The sequence below is a fragment of the Sceloporus undulatus genome, chromosome 10 (assembly GCF_019175285.1).
Source record: "Sceloporus undulatus isolate JIND9_A2432 ecotype Alabama chromosome 10, SceUnd_v1.1, whole genome shotgun sequence".
Taxonomy (NCBI): domain Eukaryota; kingdom Metazoa; phylum Chordata; class Lepidosauria; order Squamata; family Phrynosomatidae; genus Sceloporus; species Sceloporus undulatus.
Window position 1 is genome coordinate 16374109 of NC_056531.1, and position 7299 is coordinate 16381407.

At 44.8% G+C, this 7299-nt stretch overlaps 1 pseudogene; it reads left to right on the forward strand.

Annotated features, from left to right (window-relative positions):
* Positions 1-632: 632 nt before the first annotated feature.
* LOC121916621 overlaps positions 633-7299 on the forward strand; it is a 29214-nt pseudogene continuing 22547 nt past the window's right edge.

Genomic DNA, 7299 nt, shown 5'->3' on the forward strand with positions numbered 1-7299 from the left:
TTATTTCTCCAGTGCGTTTTGGGCCATGATTGCAGGTCGAAGAGGAGGAAAGAGAAGGATTGAAATAATGGGATTTTTAAAAAGGCAAGTTGGGGAAACGGAGTACGCATGCGCAAGGTCCCCCCTCCGTGGAGGGGGTGGTTTAAGCCTTCGCGCGTGCGCAGTACGACTTTGGTTCAGACCATAGAGAGGAGAGGGAAGCCTCTTCGCGTGACGGCTTCACACAAAGGAGCGGCGAGGGGAGCGCTTCTCTCCCTCTAACTCTCCTCTTACTGCGCACGCGCAAAGACCTCCCTCCGCGCTCGCGCATTGGCCTGACGCTCTTTAGGTCCGCAGATATAGGCGCATGCGCAGTCCTCCTCCTCCTCCCCATTGGTGGACCATGCGCAGTAGTAAATCGAAGGGAAGGGGCGGAGCTTGTGAGGAGGAGGAGGGGGGATAGTCTCTCTTCCCTCAGATTTGTTTAGTCTTACGGCTTTGCGCGTGCGCATGCGCAGTAGAAAATCGAAGGGAAGGGGCGGAGCCGGAGGAGGAGGAGGGAATAGTGCCTCTTCCCTCAGATTTCTCTAGGTTTATGCCTTTGCGCATGCGCAGTGCAGATAGAGGAGGAGGAGGGATGCGGACGGGGGAAGATGGCGGCCTCGTCGAACAACCCTCGGAAATTCAGCGAGAAGATCGCGCTCCACAACCAGAAGCAGGCCGAGGAGACGGCGGCCTTCGAGGAGGTCATGAAGGACCTGAGCCTGACGCGGGCCCACCGGGTGAGGAGCGCCCCACGAGCCCTGCGCCTCCCTCCGTTCCCCTTCGAGACAGAGGAGCCCCGGGAGGGGAAGGGAGCCCTGAGGGGAAAGGGAAGGCGATGGCAACGGCAAGAACGCCCCTCCCTCCGTGTTGGAGGGAGATGGCCTCTCTAGGGATCTGTAGGTCCTCCAGCGCAACTCTATGGTCAGTCGCACTGAAAGACCTAGAGAGAATATACTCCACTCGGCCATTCGTAGCTCCTCCAGCGCAGTTCTATTACTCACGGATTTGATTAGTATCTATTATCTAGCTATGCATTACTGATGAATACGCATCTATTGTTCACGCATTTGGTGAATATGGCCCCTCTAGGAATCTCTAGGTCCTCCAGCGCAACTCTATTGTTAACGTTTAACTAAAATCTGCACTGAAAGGCCTAGAGATTCCTAGAGAGGACACTCCACTAGGCCTTTGTATCTCCTCCAGCGCAACTCTGTGGTCAGTGTCTGTCAGACGTTGACCAGAGAGTTGCCCTGGAGGACCTAGAGATTCCTAGAGAGGCGTCCTCTCAGGTCAAAACAGGGTGCTTTTGTTGTTCGCATTTTTTCTCTATTTGCAGGGGTCTTGTGCCCCTGACCCTTGCGAATACGGAGGGACAAGTGTTCATATCTGCCCATGTTAACATTCGATAAAATACAGCAGACAACAACTTGAAACAACATTAGGTAATGCAGTCACATAATGCCTGGGGACACTTCCCTGAACGGCGGTGTCTTCAACTCATTGCCCCCAACAACAAACTGCGGACTCATTTTAGCAACCTCAGAAGGATGCCAGGCCGAGTCAAGCCTGGAATTGAACTCACAACCTTGTGGTTTGTGCGACAAAATGCACAGATGAGTGGCTGCAGTTCAGGCATTGAACCACTGCGCCACCAGAGTTGTGGTTATTATTATTATTATTATTATTATTATTAACCTTTATTTATAAAGCGCTGGTTCCCCAATGGCCACCTTAGGGTTGGTGTCACCCCCCTCCATTGACCTCCTGCTTTCATTTCACACCCCACACAATCCTTAGGAATGCTTCTCTTGTAGTAGTACAGTAATAATAATAATAATAATACAGTTTATTTGTATCCTGCTCCAAAAAGATCAAAGCAGCAACCAATAAAACATGCATAAAGGCATACAATAAATGCCCCGTTGTCCATTGTATCCCAAACCCTCCCAGCCTTCCCACCCACAATAAGATACAATTAAGTAATTAATAAGTGTTAAAACGATTAGTAAAAGCAGGGCAGAGGCAGCGGGCGGTTGCTAAATAATTAGTTAAATGCTTTACAACGGGATTGTTGGAATGGGAAGGCTTGCAGGAAGAGATACGTCTTGATGTTACTCCTCAGTCGTCGTTCCCATGGACTACTGAATTCCATGCTAATAGCTGAGCGTCAGGCTCATATGAAGTCGGAGGCTTTCATGGTCGGCATCCATAGGTTTGTGTGTGTGTGTGTGTTTGTGGGTTTTTCTGGCTATGTGGCGATGTTCTAGAAGGGTTTATTCTTGGCGTTTTGCCGGCATCCGTGGCCAGAAGAAGATTAGGAATGAGAATGGCAGCCATGAAAGAACTAGAAAAGATCCTAGAGAGGAAAGATATCCAGGGCTAAAGTTAGAATGACCGTTCAACAACAGAACAATACACAGATGGACATGGAAATCACTCCTCCCAACCCAGGGTCACACAGTATAATATATACACACACACACACACACACATATATATATATATATACACACACACACACACCACTCTCTTCTATGCCATCATTCTCTGGAGATGCCAGCCACAGATGCTGGCACAATGTCAGGAAAAAACCCTCTTCTAGAACATGGCCACAGAGACTGAAGAACCCATTAAAACCCCCTATATTCATGCTAAGAGCTGTGACATAAACAACTAGCGAAATTTAGAGAGAGAAAAATAGCTTCCTAATTACAATATCATACCCAACCACCTAAATGTCTTTACATAGAAGATTTGGTGAAAATGTCATATTTTAAAAATTCAGCTTTTTAAATTTGAAATTGTAATTTCAAACAATTCTGGGGCCTCTCCTTTCTCCTCCCGCTGAGCTTCCCCTCCCAACCGTCTCTTAAAGCATTCAAAACATCTCTTAAAGCAGTGGTCCCCAAACCGTGCTCTTTAAGCAATTTTGGACTTCAGTTCCCAGAATCCCAGGCTGATGGCCAACATGGCTGAGGCTTCTGGGGGCTGAAGTCCAAACTCTCTTGAAGGGCACAGTTTGGGGACTGCTGTCTTCAAGGGAAGCAGGTGAATGCCACAGCCTGTTTCTGCCAAAAGGTAGGTGTTTGAGGAACAGTGGTCTCAGCCCCCCTTTGGGGTGTCATCTGGTGCGCTCCACACCCTTATAGTGACGCCACAGTGGTTGCTTGCCATTCTCTTTGGGTGGCATGGAGGGACCCTTGCTACATTCCTCAAAGAGAATGAAAAGGCATCCAGTTCTTCTCTCTTCTCAGATTGTATGGGAGAGAGAAAGGCGGTATTGTTCAGTAAATTTAGTGGGGTGGGGAGGATGGGAGTGACAGTCCCTCATAGTGGCGGTCCCTAGGGTTGGTGTCACCCCCCTCTATTGACCTCTTCCCATCTCACGCCATACAGAATCCTTAGTACTTCCCAACTTTGAATTACAGCCAGAAGGTGAGGCTCATCTTCTTGAATTCCATATTATTTGAAATGTTATTATTACAGATTTTAATTGCTTATTACAAAATAAACCTGTTAGTTACTTAATATTATGCTTTGACATTAATGTTAATATAGTGCACCCTTCATACATGTGGGGGATCCATTCCGGAACCACCACCACCCCCCTCCCCACATAAGGGAAAAATGTGGGACCTCAAGTCTCGTTGTTTTCAATGGTGGTGCGCTCCTGTGTGGGTGTGCTGCATGCATGCCACAGGCACATATGCCATTAAAAGTGCTGGGGTCGCCATCCACGTGACGTTGAGTCCATGTATGGCGAGCCCGCGTATGACGCAGGCGCGCTGTAATTTGATTGTAGTACAGTGCACCTGTGTCATATGTGGGCGCACTATATGTGACTTTCAGCATACACTGAAAGCTGCGAGGGGGCGCGCGGGGAGACACGTCTCATTAAGGTTAATGGGGCACGCACACGCCTCCACGCCATGCACAAGCCCCCATTACTTTCAATGGGGCTCATGCACACACATTTTTTTTTACGCAGGGGGGCGGAACGGATCCCCCGCGTAAAAAAAGGGCGCACTGTACATCTTTTTGAATCTTTGACTTTCTATTTTTGAGACTCCCTTGAGTTTCTCTGAAGGGTGAGACATAGTTTCTTATGCTTGGTTCCTTCTTTCCTTAATAATATAATTAATGTGTTCCTTCAGTGTTCTGTGCTTTCATATATTAAGTTGAGATCTTAATGTTTGCTGCTTAACATATTTTGATGTTTTGACCATTCGTCAATCCTGTTTATTTCCAACTGTTCTTTCAGAAATTTATAAGCCACAGATGCTGGTGAAATGTCAGGAATAAACTCTTCTGGAACATGGCCACAGAGCCTGAAAAACCCACAAAAAAGCCTAGTGGAGTGTTCTCTTTAGGAATTTCTAGGACCTTCACTATAACTTTTGGTTAAAATTGACCACAGAGTTGTGCTGGAAGACCTAGATATTCATAGAGAGAACATATTAAGTCAAAGCTGCAAAGGGGGAGGGATGGGTGTAAAACCAACTAGCTAAAACGGTATGAAATGACCTATAAAAACATATAAAAACTAAGGAAAACCACTATCTAAAGCACACACCCCCCATATAAAATATATACACATTTATATATTAAAAGGCTGCTTGGATAAAAATAACTTTGCCTGCTGGCAAAAGGAAAGCAGGGAGGGCCTCCCATGGAAGGGCATTCAAATGGTGGGAGCAGCCTCCAAGAAGGCCCACTTGTGTCCTCACCAAGTCAGCCTGCGATGGTGGCAGGACTGAGAGAAAGCCTTCCCCTATAGCTCTTAGGACTTTGGCAGCTTCATATGTGAGATATCGACTTTCAGATAGTCTGGACTTAAGCCATGTACTTAGTAGTAAATCCCAGTGCACTGAATGGCATTTGCTCACTTACGTGTGTGTTGTGTAGCTCTGGGGTGTGTGTTAAAAACCGTTATTGCTTTTTAAATACATTTGAGCTATTTCAGGGGGTGAGATGTGTATTTAAGTCAATATGTGGGAATTTTGTGGACTGATACATCTGGAGTGTGTGGGTTAGTAAGATCATTTAATATAATGCTAACTGGTCAATATGGATTGGCACCAGATTGTTATATCCGGGAACCTCGCCCGTCTTTTCTAGTGCCAAAGACCAGGGAATAACATTTTATTTCACACAAGAAGGAGTCTGAGCAAGTTTGGGACAGTTAATTCCTTTTATTTTCTGTCTGAGGAGGAGATGTAAAATAACAAGGATGCTTAATTCTTGGTACTTGCAAAAGGATTTGTAGGATAAGGCATTTACTTACTACCTGTCTCCGTAGGTGTGATTTTTGTGAGTTCCTCTGAAAGCATGTCAGTGATTATTTAAATAAATGGTCCAGAACTTTTTAATGCACTAGATTGTAGGAAAAGGGGGAGTTTAAACATGTGCACCCTTTCCAATTGTTTTGGAATTTGTTGTTGGTGTGCTGTTCATATGTGACAAATAGTACATTTGAGAGTGGTAGCTGTATCGATCTGTTGTACCAAAAAGTCCCAGCAATCCAATGTCTGACATCATTTTTAGGACAAACGAACATATTATGGTGTAAGTAGCAAAGTTTTTGCAGTAGTAGATACTGCAACCATCTCTTTTAGTACCAAGGGATGACTGACATCTTTTTACACATACTGTGTACAGTAATTAGTAGTTTACTTCTGTCCTGAGAGGAGTAAGTGCCTTCTCCTTAGAATGAGGTGGGAAACATGACTCTCCTGATGTTATATAGTCCTGATGTTGTTGAACTGCATCTCCCAGCAACCCTTGCCAGCTTGGCCAATGGTAAGAAATGCTGGGAGTTACAGTCCAATAATATCTGGAGGATTGCATGACACCTCCCTCCTCAAGTCTTTCAGAGCTTAGCTGTATTTGAACGTGTGCTTTTGAATCAAAGTGGTTTCCAAAAGTGGATTTTATTTTATTTCCAAACACACACTCCACAGCAGGGGTAGTTAGTGGGTTTTTTAAAATTCAAAGGCATAGATATGTTATGCTAGAAAGTCAGTCTGCAAAGGGATCTGAGGAAGCCCACTCAAGTTTATGAAAGCTGATGCTACCATGAGCTGCTTTTCTTTCAGTTAGCCTCAACAGTGCTGCAAGACCCTTTTCTATACCTGTTTTTGGAGCGTGTGTATGTAAGACAACTGTTGGAATAGGACCTGGCTGGGAGTAATTAAAAATGTTTTACTAGTGTAGCTTGTACTAACTTAATTTGTATTGTGCATGAGCAGTAGTAGTTAACACCTCACTTGTACTGGAAGGTCATATGGTGGGCACAAGTACCCTAACGTTGCTACCATAAAGTTATGACAGAGTGTGTTCTAAAGAGTTGCCAATATCCGTTGGCTGTTACAGAACAATCAGCCGTATAGAATCTGATTTTTGATGAAGGTCAAGTCTCAGCTATGCACAATTCATCCTGAGGACATTGCTCTTATCAGTGAAGCTCACCCTGCAATTTTCCCCCACAGATTAAGATTACAGCAGGAACTACTTCAAAGGTATTGAAGTGTTTCATTCCTCCGCCGACCACCATGAAGCAACAGGAAAGAGATTTTCATTCGGTTCGGGATGCTGCTGAGTATTAAGGGCCTGAACAGACAGGCCAAAATAAAGCTGCTTTGGGTCACTTTGGAGGTATGCTATTTAAATGACACATGCATCTTAAGAGGACAGAAGCTGTGCCAAAGCTGTGTTCCAGTCCTTGGGACTGGAGCATGGCTTTGGCACGGCTTCTGGCCTCTTAAGACACATACATCATTTAAACAGCATGCCTCCAAAGTGACCCAAAACAGCTTTATTTTGTCCTGTCTGTTCGGGCCCTAAATTACCTGTTTTAGTACATGAAATTCAGATGAAGGCTCCACAATTGGGATGAGTGAGTTTGGTAGATAGGTTAGTGTGCATGTGTCTCCTATCACCCTACTTGTTTAATTTATATGCTGAAAACATCATAACAAAAGCAGAATTAGAATCAGAAAAAGGATGAGTGAATATAGGAGACAGAAACATTAACAGCCTAAGATATGAGGACGACACTACGATATTAGCAGAAGACATTCAGGAATTTGAGCAGTTAATAAAGAAGGTCAAAGAGGAAAGTGCAAAGGCAGGTCTGATGCTGAGCATGAAGAAAACAAAAATAATGACCACAGAAGAAACACACAAATTCAATTTAGACAATGAGGAAATTGAAATAGAATCCCCATATCTAGGATCAAACATTGACCAGGATGGAGACTGCAGTCAAGGAATAAG